The sequence below is a fragment of the Physella acuta genome, unplaced genomic scaffold (genome assembly GCF_028476545.2).
Source record: "Physella acuta isolate Inbredline_101_S28 unplaced genomic scaffold, ASM2847654v3 ptg000627l, whole genome shotgun sequence".
NCBI classification, from domain to species: domain Eukaryota; kingdom Metazoa; phylum Mollusca; class Gastropoda; family Physidae; genus Physella; species Physella acuta.
This window is the reverse complement of record NW_026732146.1, coordinates 338004-351044: the sequence shown is the minus strand read 5'-3', so window position 1 is coordinate 351044 and position 13041 is coordinate 338004. Positions and strand designations below refer to the sequence as shown.

Below are 13041 nucleotides of genomic sequence, written 5' to 3'. Positions count from 1 at the left end.
ACTATATTATACAAAACATTCTAAACGACTTATATTTAACATTCAAGATACATTTTTGCATATTCTCATTTTGTTAACACTTTTTAGCGCAATTTCCACACGGACAATTGCGGTTATTAACTCGTCATTTCTGGATGGATGGATGAATGAATGAATGGATGGATGGATGTGTGTCCGCAGCTTTAAGTCGTATCTCCTCCTCAACGAAGCAATATCGAGGACTAGTTCCAAAACAAATATGTTAAGCAAGTTTCGACGATGATTGTGGGCCAAAAAAATTCCCGGAATTCCTTCCTGGATTTCCCGGAAAAGCCAAAAAACCTCGAAAAAATGCAGTTTTTGCTCCATATCTCGGCAAACAGACCACTTAGCGACTTGAAACATTTATCAATCGATTCCTGCTATAATTTAGACCAATATTGCCGAAGAAAGTTTTCAAAAATATCCGTTCGTTCGGTCACAAAAAAATAATTAAGAACATTTAAACTGAGCATCGTGTAGGCCTAGGATGATTTAAACTGAGCATCGTGTAGGAGTTTATATTTATAGGATGATATTTACAAAAAGTTAAAAATTAAAAATTGTTATGGATAACATAAGGAAATTGCGCTTAAATTGTCACTAGACTTTTTATTAACTTTTTTTACTTTCTCGTATATACGAAGTATAGAGAAAGTATTGTAATCGTGCAAAAAAAAAAATCGAGATTTTTACAAATCTCGACGTTTTACACCTCACTGATACGGAAAAACATAATTTTGCAATCTTGTCCGTATGTCTGTGTGTGTGTGTGTGTCTGTGTGTCTGTCTGTCCGTGTGTAAACACGATAACTTGAGTACCGTTACTGCTAGGTTGATGAAATTTCATATATAAGTATTTTATCAAAATCGTAGATCCGTATCAACTTTTGAGCGATTTCCGATAACCGGAAGTGGTACTTTTTCTACTTTGAATTTTCAAAAGCCTATAACTTGAGTACTATTTCAGATAGATAAATGAAATTTCACATGTAAGTAAAAGATCTAATTCTCTACCTTCTGTTAAATTTTGAGTAATTTCCGTTGACTGGAAGTAGTAATTTTTTCTCAAAAAACTAATGTAAATTTTAAAAGTACTAATAATATTGCGCACTATTATGCGCTTTTTTATTTCGCGTTCACTTGGTGTGCAATTAATTTGTCTACGCGATTTTATTCTATTTTTAAAACTTTAAGTATTTAAAATGGATTAAAAATCATGTCTATAGCCCGAGTTCCTATCCCCTGTTATTTTATATAAGAATATTCGAGAAAGTTTAGGGGAGATCACTCCCGGTTTATTTAAAAAGGAAGACAGTTCGTTTATTGTGTTTGATTTTCGCATTTTTTTGCTCTTAGAATGACTGTCATACATACGTTTGCATTACATGAAGTAGGTGTTAAGTAATTTGACCCCAGCGTTCTAGTTTAGTGATATGTGGTGTGTGTAGGTCATTACATTTACTTCATTCAACAGATGAATAGGGCGAACAAAACCCTCGAGGTTTTAATCCGCTTTAAATTAGGTCACATATGTTGCTTCAATTGCGTAGGATCATGTAATGAGTTTACTAGAACATTCTATTGTAGTTTAGCGATCATTCGTTTATAGCTCAGTTAAGACCTAATGAAGTAATACAAACATATGGTGGTAGTTTAGTGAAGCCCTAGTGAAACATTTAAAGGTAGTCTAGTAAAGCCATTGTGAAACATTCGATGGTAGTTTAGTGAAGCCCTTGTGAAACATTCGATGGCAGTTTAGTGAATCCCTAGTAATAGAACATTCGGTGGTAGTATAGTGAAGCCCTAGTGAAACATTCGGTGGTTGTTTAGTGAAGCCCTAGTGAAACATTCGGTGGTTGTTTAGTGAAGCCCTAGTGAAACATTCGATGGTAGTATAGTGAAGCCCTAGTGAAACATTCGATGGTAGTATAGTGAAGCCCTAGTGAAACATTCGATGGTAGTATAGTGAAGCCCTAGTGAAACATTCGGTGGTAGTATAGTGAAGCCCTAGTGAAACATTCGGTGGTAGTTTAGTGAATCCCTAGTAATACAACATTCGGTTGTAGTACAGTGAAGCCCTAGTGAAACATTCGGTGGTAGTATAGTGAAGCCCTAGTGAAACATTCGATGGTAGTATAGTGAAGCCCTAGTAAACATTCGATGGTAGTATAGTGAAGCCCTAGTGAAACAGTCGGTGGTAGTATAGTGAAGCCCTAGTGAAACATTCGATGGTAGTATAGTGAAGCCCTAGTGAAACATTCGGTGGTAGTATAGTGAAGCCCTAGTGAAACATTCGGTGGTAGTATAGTGAAGCCCTAGTGAAACATTCGATGGTAGTATAGTGAAGCCCTAGTGAAACATACGGTGGTAGTATAGTGAAGCCCTAGTGAAACATTCGGTGGTACTATAGTGAAGCCCTATTGATAGAACATTCGATGATAGTGGTAGTTTAGTGAAACCCTGGTAAAACATTCGATGGTAGTTTAGTGAAGCCCTAGTAATAGAACATTCGGTGGTAGTATAGTGAATCTCTAGTAATAGAACATTCGGTGGTAGTATAGTGAATCCCTAGTGAAACATTTGATGGTAGTTTAATGAAGCCCTAGTGATAGAACATTCGATGATAGTGATAGTTTAGTGAAACCCTGATAAAACATTCGATGGTAGTTTAGTGAAGCCCTAGTAATAGAACATTCGGTGGTAGTATAGTGAATCTCTAGTAATAGAACATTCGGTGGTAGTATAGTGAATCCCTAGTGAAACATTTGATGGTAGTTTAATGAAGCCCTAGTGATAGAACATTCGATGATAGTGATAGTTTAGTGAAACCCTGGTAAAACATTCGATGGTAGTTTAGTGAAGCCCTAGTAATAGAACATTCGGTGGTAGTATAGTGAATCTCTAGTAATAGAACATTCGGTGGTAGTATAGTGAAGCCCTAGTGAAACATTTGGTGGTAGTATAGTGAAGCCCTAGTGAAACATTCGGTGGTAGTTTAGTGAAGCCCTAGTGATAGAACATAAGATGGTAGGTTAGAGGAGTCTTAATAAGGTTGCATATACCCATTTACGCGTGGGTTTTTTTTTCAATTACAAAATCCAGCTAGCTAAGCCTTATGGGCTTAATCTTCAATAAATCCATTCGAATTATGGTATGGACAAATTTAGGTATAATGCAATGAGATGTGCGCGGAACATTTAGATTGAAAATTGACTATCTGTCATTGTAAATTATGTCTATCTGTATGTACCCAGTACCATAGTTAAAAAATATTCCCCAATCACTTTATCACTAGTATGTAGGATTGTTATAGTTTTATCACTAGTATGTAGGATGGTTATAGTTTTATCACTAGTATGTAAGATGGTTATGGTGTTATCACTAGTATGTAGGATGGTTATGGTTTTATCACTAGTATGTAGGATGGTTATGGTTTTATCACTAGTATGTAGGATGGTTATAGTTTTATCACCTAGTATGTAGGATGGTTATAGTTTTATCACTAGTAGGTAGGATGGTTATAGTTTTATCACTAGTATGTAGGATGGTTATAGTTTTATCACTAGTATGTAGGATGGTTATAGTTTTATCACTAGTATGTAGGATGGTTATAGTTTTATCACTAGTATGTAGGATGGTTATAGTTTTATCACTAGTATGTAGGATGGTTATAGTTTTATCACTAGTATGTAGGATGGTTATAGTTTTATCACTAGTATGTAGGATGGTTATAGTTTTATCACTAATATGTAGGATGGTTATAGTTTTATCACTAGTATGTAGGATGGTTATAGTTTTATCACTAGTATGTAGGATGGTTATAGTTTTATCACTGGTATGTGGGAGTGTTTATAGTTTGAACATAAAATCAACATTGTTAGTTTGATAGGTATTAGGATTTTTTTTTCTTCGAGTGTAAATATGGTTTATGGCTTTCGTTCATGAAACAACATAAATAAATGTTGAGATTTTAGAATGAACACCTCATTCTGTTGTAAGGCCAGTAAAATTTCTATGCTAATTTAATTAAAAATGATGATTGCTAATGTTTATTGGGAATCCCGTTAATTTAATGTAAAATATTTCTAGTCTACAAATTAGTTGCATTGATTATTTAGATAAGTTCATTTGTTTAAAAAGAATAGTATTGAATACTTGGTGGTTTTAAGCTATAAACTAACTCCTCATTTTAACCCAGAATTTAGAATTGTTTGAGGAGTCGGCAGGGTCGGGTCGTTAGAGCTTAACGTGGCTAAACCGAATTGTCTCGAGTTCGAACCATCGAGCAGATGGTAGGTACAGCAACCCATCTAAGTAAGAAACTCTAAAATAAAACAACTGAAGACTTGTAGTTTGTTATTGGATGGACAAAAGCTAAAATCAAAGTCAACGGCCTACATGGCGCATAACAAGTTGACACGTTATACATAATTGTGTTGGATGAAATCAAGTCCAAAATTACTACTGAGAACAAAGAAGGAGAAAAAAGAAACATCTGAAAACTGGAGTTAATTTCCATACAACAAATTATGTATAGATTTCTCAACCATTACCGAATCGTAGTTATGGGCAAAGTGGAGATTAATTACGCAATTAAAAGTATATGATCTTTCTCTCTCTTGCCCTCTCTGTATATATATATATATATATATATATATATATATATATATATATATATATATATATATATATATATATATATATATATATATATAAGGAAATACTAATTGTTCGGATTAGAATGAACAATCATAAATAAAATATTCAACTCAGTTCAATCAACGTTAAGTAAGAAAACCATAAGCATAATCAGACACACATGCCATATCATATTGTATGCTTTACTCAAACAATGTTTTAATTACAATTTCCTCTTTCGATCACTTATGGTTTGGTTCACACTCGTGTCCCGCACTTCTCCATCTGATTGTATACAGAAAAAGATGCATATTAATTGTTAAGTTATCAAAATAATTTGAATATATATATATATATATATATATATATATATATATATATATATATATATATATATATATATATATTTCTTCAGTACCATACTGTTCTAACACCGATTTTTGATTATTTTTACTTTCTCGTATATACGTAGTATAGAGAAAGTATTGTAATCGTGCAAAAAAAAAATCGAGATTTTTACAAATCTCGACGTTTTACACCTCACTGATACGGAAAAACATAATTTTGCAATCTTGTCCGTATGTCTGTGTGTGTGTCTGTGTGTCTGTGTGTCTGTGTGTAAACACGATTACTTGAGTACCGTTACAGGTAGGTTGATGAAATTTCATATATAAGTATTATATCAAAATCGTAGATCCGTCTCAACTTTTGAGCGATTCCCGATAACCGGAAGTGGTACTTTTTCTACTTTGAATTTTTCAAAAGCCTATAACTTGAGTACTAATTCAGATAGATAAATGAAATTTCACATGTAAGTAAAAGATCTAATTCTCTACCTTTTATCAAATTTTGAGCAATTTCCGTTGACCGGAAGTACTAATTTACGCTATTTCTGATTTCTCAAAAAACGCATGTAAATTTATAAAGTACTAATAATATTGCGCACTATTACGCACATTTGGTTTTGGTGCTCGCTTGGTGCGCAATTTTTTTTTCTACTAGATTTTATTCTATTTTTAAAAGTTTAAGTAAACAAAAATCATGTCTATATTCCGAGTTGACATCCCCCGTAGTGTTATATTAGAATATTCGAGAAAGTTTAGGGGAGATCACTCCCGGTTTATTTTTATGGTTTTCACACTTTATATTCTCAATTAAGCAATGCATTCTTCTAAAAGTAGAATGTAGCCATATTTCCAGACAGACGCACACACACACTTATATATATATATATATATATATATATATATATATATATATATATATATATATATATATATATATATATATATATATGTATATTCATTAAATATTTCAAGATCTTTTTCCTTATCCAACTTCTTTTTATCAACAAATTTGTCCAACATCGTTTTAGAACTGAATAGAACATTATAACTAAGATCTCAATACAATCTGTTTCGTAATATTGCGTAATAACTATCTAATAGAATATTGTTAATTCGTTCATTTTTGCCTCTTCGTATTTATCGATATAATTTTTTAAATAATTGTGAATCATTTTTATTGATATTATAGTAGAAGTAAAATGATCAGAATTTATTAATTTTTAACTTTTGCCTGCAAGTATCAGATTTCAAGCAGCATTTCTTGGTCGAATCGCACGGTTCATAGGTATCTGAACACCTGGGAGAAATGAAGCAAAAAATATCTTCGATTAAAGATTAAAATGTATCAAAATACAATATATATATATATATATATATATATATATATATATATATATATATATATATATATATATATATATATATATATATATTTATATGCATATATTTATACATGTGTGTATGTGTGAATGTGTGTATCTGAGTGCTTTATCGAATGTAAAAGAGTGAGTAATTTTAGATTATCGCCATCATCGTATACAATGCTGAAAATACAACAATTATGAGTATTTAGGAAATCGTTCGCAGTTTTTATAAAAGGTTTCATTAATGTTTCTTAGCTGTTTTTTAAAAAAATGGAACATATTTTTCCACGATTTTTATGTGGCGATTTATTGTGGTTTATTTAATTATAATAACATAATGACACTCACTTGAGTAAAACTGCATTAACTAATTCCCAAGTGCTGGCACTCAATAGAAGTATAAAAAAAATCATAGCCTTCATTATACTGCTGGTGAAACTTCTCACAGTGGTAATGTAAAAATAAGTCACCAAAAAAATAAAAAAAATAACAGAGTACTAGAAGCTATAGTACTATTACAACTCTATTTATGTTGCTCATCGATTTGCTTAACCTGTCACGTTAAATCTATTATTTAGCCCGGCTGTAGTGATCGCATTATTTGTATGATATAGTGGTTGCTATTATAAACAAAATATTTAATATATTGAATTTGAATTTGAATTTGAATTTGAATTTGAATTTGAATTTGAATTTGAATTTGAATTTGAATTTGAATTTGAATTTGAATTTGAATTTGAATTTGAATTTGAATTTGAATTTGAATTTGAATTTGAATTTGAATTTGAATTTGAATTTGAATTTGAATTTGAATTTGAATTTGAATTTGAATTTGAATTTGAATTTGAATTTGAATTTGAATTTGAATTTGAATTTGAATTTGAATTTGAATTTGAATTTGAATTTGAATTTGAATTTGAATTTGAATTTGAATTTGAATTTGAATTTGAATTTGAATTTGAATTTGAATTTGAATTTGAATCTAATTATTCGACCATTCTCTAACTGATCTACGCAATTCCGCTGCTTAAAATACTCACCCATGTCTATTTAATACAAGGTTGTTGAATATAATGTTAGTAATAGCATCTGTTTATTTATCGTTTATATCTTTAAAGAATGAGATTTTAACACACTGCACTTCTCAATTTAACTTTTTAGCAATTTGTTAAATCTCATTCTATATATATATATATATATATATGCACTATTGCATAATAAGGATCACATGAAAAACTTCAGCCGAGCAAGTAAAAATAAACTTTTATGATTTATTGTTTACATACACACCCATATGTATATACATACATATACATATGTATATATATATGTATACATATTATTATGTATACATATGTATATATATATATATATATATATATATATATATATATATATATATATATATATATATATATATATATATATATATATATATGTATTCATATGTATACATATATATATAAGTAACTATATATAAGTAACTATTTTATTAAATTGGCTACACTCGTGTCTTAGTCTATCGGTTTACAATGCGATTTCTTCGCATTGATGAAAGGATCTGAAGATGTTTTTTTTTTGTTTTAAATAAATTTTAAATTTTAGATATTTACTTTGTGATATATTGTCCTTATGATTATAATTATTCATTTTTATACATGTTTATACTACGTGCGACTAAAGCAGACGTGCTACAGGTGCCTGCTCATTAATAGCATATGAAATCAATTTTTACATTACAAATCGTCTCTATCTTTAACAAAGGTGATAGAGACTTGACCACTGAATAATGAAAATTTTGCTCCTATTTCTTCTTCTTATGGTTGGTGTCGCAGCGTCTACTACGGCGAAAAGAGCTACGCCGAGGTGAATATAATTTAACTGGGATAAGTTGAATCTTTTCAAGCATTTCATTAAGCTTTAATGTGGTCGAAAACGGGAGTAGAATCTAAGTTTTTTATCATAAAAATTATCTTGGGCATCTACGTCCCAAATTTAAGGCCCTACACTAGTAAGAATATGACATTTTATTTAAATTAGTTTCTTACATTTTTAGGCTGTACGGGACTGAATAACCTATATTCATAGCATTTTTTGTTAAAGCATGTAAAATAATTTAGAATACTTTCCTTATAAATAACTGTCTTGTCTATCTCTACTATACAAAACAGATCAACATCTAAGAAGTATAGCTTCACTTAAGATATTCTTTTAAAATATTCGCGGGCTTGATTAAGTTTATTTACCAAGGTTTGTTTGCTAGTTATGAACAAAGTGCAATAATTTGTTGCTTTTTGCCAGTTCTGCATAGATAGTAATCAGATTAGAATAACAGATTATGGTAAGCGTTTGTAGTACGCATAAACAAAGCAATACATTGGAACGATACTTTGTATAACTGAGCATAATATAGAATTCGAATTTTCACCAAATATCAATTTATTTGTATAATACTTCAAACCGTTGATTTAGAAATTAAAAAAAAAAAACTAAATGCCCATTCGAAACAAAAAAAAACAAAAACATTGAGCATGAGCTAACATTCAGGGCGTATCGAAAACTTCCCGAAAGCAGTTATTTTGACAACACATGTGCCAATAAATAAGATCTCCGACGCCGGAGCTTTGTTCCAGAGTCGTAGCGACGAGGGGGGTACATATGTCCCAGGGCGCCGACCCTAGGGGCGCCAAAATTTTGAATTATAAATATAAAAAATATATGGGGGGGCGCCAAATTGAAAATTTGTCCACGGGCGCCGGGAGGGGTCGCTACGCCTCTGTTTTGTTCCCTTCGTATCAAACTAGGACGATTTTCAAATATATAGTGTCATGTAAGCGATAAGCATCACGGATCGAACACATACATCACATAACAAATACATTTTTTTTGGTACGAATTTTAAAACAATTTAAAAAAAAAATCCGTATAAAAAGGAAAAACAAACATTTCATTTTGAATACTACTCCAATAACCATATCAGTAATTTTAAGCTAAATAATGCACACATATTTTAATGTGTTATTCTAATGTATAAACACGTTATATAACGCATTGCATTATGACTCATAATGGGACGGAGTGGTCTAGCGGTAGAGAGCTGGACTGCTAACCCGTAAGTCTCGAGTTCGAATCCGGGTTCAAGTCACGTTAGGGAAAGTAAAGGCGGCTGGGCATAGTGCTGAACACACTATCTCTTCATATGCCGAGGTCACAGAAACAAGTGAACTCTAATTCACTTGCCCCATAGACCGTCAGGTTTGAATGGGAAACTTTTTAAAATTATGATTCATATAGATAATTTCATTTTCACAGGTGTGATGGCATTCTCTGTGACCAGTTAAGCGGTTGTTGCTTACAGTATGAATGCGTGTATGTTTGCTATAAATTCTAAATTAAGAAGTATATTATAATATGGGTAGATAATTAAATATCGATATATAAATTCCATGAAAATTTTGATGTAAAGATTGATAGATATATTATTAAACACACACACACACACACACACACACACACACACACACACACACACACACATATATATATATATATATATATATATATATATATATATATGTATATATATATGTATATATATATATGTATATATATATATGTATATATATATATATATATATATATATATATATATATATATATATATGTGTGTGTGTCTATATATATATACATGTTCTATTTTTTCAGACAAGCACACCCTAGTTTTCCTTATCGGCGATGTGTAAAAAAGGTGCCGCCAAAACCAAAACCCGGTTAAATCTCATTCTATATATATATATATATATATGTAGATTTGGACGTGTGTGTGTGTGTGTGAGCTTACATGGGCCTCTAATTTAAATATATACCACATACGCGTTCATCTAAGTGAATACGTTTCATCACTGCAGATGTAATTGTAACGATGTTTATCTATAGTTTGTTAATAATAAATGAGGATGTAGCATTGTTTTCTCAAGAGTTAGCACGTTTCATAATGTAATAATTGTCGATTTGTACCTGAATAACTATTTCTCTTTACAAAAAAAGCATTTTTCGTCTGTACATTTTGCAACTTTTTTGCCTTGGTGTCACCCCAAAATGGTGGCTCCCGGCGCTTTCTGCACCTCACGCACCGCTTTTGTTACGCCGCTGGATATAATCTTTTTTTGAGTGTCAGCCTCCAACACAAGTCAATCATGAGAAGTCATCCGTAACATTTTAAAGCACAGTGAATAGTTTTCTTAAAATCTGATCAATGTTTTAACAAATGTATTGGTAACCCCATGAAAGTTCCCATAGAGATTACATAAATGAAACTCATCAGTGGATTTCAAAGTTTTAAAAAGGCTGTTTGAATACTCACACGCATTTGTATTTAAGAAAATTAAACAAGACTTTAAAAAAAAATGTTGACATAAAGGCTACCTGATTTGAAATAATAATTATATTTGGAGTTTTGTCAACAACAACGAAACATTACTCAAGCTATTATGTACACAGACACACAGGAACAAGAACGAAATTGTGAAACTAAGTTTTTTCCGAAGCCGGAAGAATTTAAAACGTCAAAGAATTTCCAAATTTAGATTTAGATTTTTTTGTAGCTACGTCACCATATTCTCATTTTTTAACTTCAATTTTTAAGAATGGGACAACAATAAAAGAAGCCGTTAAAAAAAAATAGCTTATCTAGTATATATTTTTTTACTTACTTCATTTAATATGTTTACTTAATAAACACGTACGCACACAAATGGCTTTAAGGTATTCTGGCATTTGTCGCATTCGTGCATTTGTCGCATTCGAGCAAGTGTCCATTTGGGCATTAGTCGCATTAGGGCAAGTGTCCATTTTGGCAATGGCCGTAGACACTGAAAAACCCCAACAAAACGACGTGAGTCTTGAAAGTTAATTCTGAATCTTCACTGTTCAGTTTATCTAATTCTATTTCTAACATTTACAAAGCTAAGAACATTTCAATGGGGTAATGATAATTTCCTATAAATTGCGTCTGACAGAAATTGTGTAGCAACAGATATGTCTATTTCAACTGATTGCAAAGCACAAGATGCACTGTTTACTTTGAGTTCAAAATTAATGGTAAAAAAGAATTCAAATTTCTGCATATCATGCTTCAAATCAACATATTACTTCTCTCCTTTGAATCTTTGCCAGAACTTGAAAATTTCAGGGTTTTTTAACATCATCAATATATATAATTCTCTTCTGGGAGACGTTAGAAAACAAGCTGTAAGCGCGCCGAGCAGTCCCTGTTATACTATATTGCTGCTGTGAGAGGGTTTGAGTCACTCGACTCAGCCAGCTACCATTTAACTCCTCTCCAATACCAGGGAGAGAGTATTAAACCTTGAGAACCACTATGGCTCTTTTACGTTCATACAAATCAACGACGTTTAGAAATAAGAGGAACTAAGTACTTCTTGTAAGAATCTTTTATTCTTGTATCTACATATATCTATCTTCCTAGAACCCATCTCTCGACTTGAGTCATGCCAACCAGCACACGTCCTTTTACACCGACGCTAAGGATTCGACTAACTCACCCACAAGCTCATAGTAACCAACTCTCTAACCTAAAACTTCACTATCTTATCGCGTCACACATTCACTCGTTCACTAAATGGCCGCACCATCAATCATGCGCACCGATTTCCCCAGTCAAACATGCATCATAACAGTCCCCTCTTTTCCTCTCTAGGCATATCGCAACCACCCACACACCCACATGGTCTGGTGAGCTGTAGTTCACGCTACATGTTTACATCGTAGAGCCGGGTTTAGTGACGGCTTTTAGGGGCAGATAATTTAGTTTAAAACTATTTTATACTTAGGGGAAGTAACTAAGTGGAGGCTGCTTTCACGTGGGTGGGGGTCGCGGGGGTAGGGGTTGGGGTTGGGGGAAAGGAGGGTTTTAGTGTTTTAAAGCAAATATTTTCAGTGGAAGCATTGGTACTGTCGAATTCACAAATTATGAATTACTGAAAAGTAGAAAATAAAACAACTAAATAGCGGCGTATGATACGCCGCGGGTCGGCTCGTTTAAAATAAGATAACTAAATTGTTCAGTCTTGTCTAGTTACTCAATATATTTACTAAAAAATGTGCGGGCACATGTGAACTCAGGGAACCTATGACCACAGTGTTTATTAACTTAGTGCATCTTTTTTACGCGGCTGTCACCCCAGGAACAGAGACACCTATTGATAAATTAAAAACTACAATTCTACTATAATGTAATGCTTCATCCACAAACTAAACCACTAAAGCTTCTGTAATTGAATACAACAATGAGTAGAATTAACTATTGATTTTATCTAACTAGAAGTTAGGACAAAGATCCCGACATCCTAGATAAAGATTAGATTATTTGCCGCAAATACGATATTATAAACGAGCCGACCCGTGGCGTATCATACGCCGCTATTTAGTTGTTGTTTTTTCTACTTTTCAGTAATTCATAATTTATGAATTCGACAGTACTAATGCTGCCACTGAAAATATATTTGCATTAAAACACTAAAGCCCTTTCCCCCCAACCCCCCTCCTCGTGAAAGCAGGCTCCTCTTAGTTACCTCCCCTACGTTTAAAATAGTTCAAACTAAATTATCTGCCCCTAATAGCCGTCACTAAACCCGTCTCTACGCTTGTAA

The 13041-nt window shown here is 32.3% G+C and overlaps 2 long non-coding RNA genes across 2 annotated transcripts; one reads left to right on the top strand and one right to left on the bottom strand.

Moving 5' to 3' along the window:
* Positions 1-4848: 4848 nt before the first annotated feature.
* Positions 4849-6916, bottom strand: LOC131948173 (uncharacterized). Its single transcript, XR_009387985.1, has 3 exons — positions 6719-6916; positions 6232-6303; positions 4849-4944 (listed from the first exon to the last, which is right to left on the bottom strand). It is a non-coding gene; the product is annotated as an uncharacterized LOC131948173 (long non-coding RNA).
* Positions 6917-7551: 635 nt separating this feature from the next.
* Positions 7552-10174, top strand: LOC131948172 (uncharacterized). The gene is made up of 4 exons (XR_009387984.1): positions 7552-7620; positions 8135-8236; positions 9683-9739; positions 10076-10174. It is a non-coding gene; the product is annotated as an uncharacterized LOC131948172 (long non-coding RNA).
* The last annotated feature ends 2867 nt before the right edge of the window (positions 10175-13041 follow it).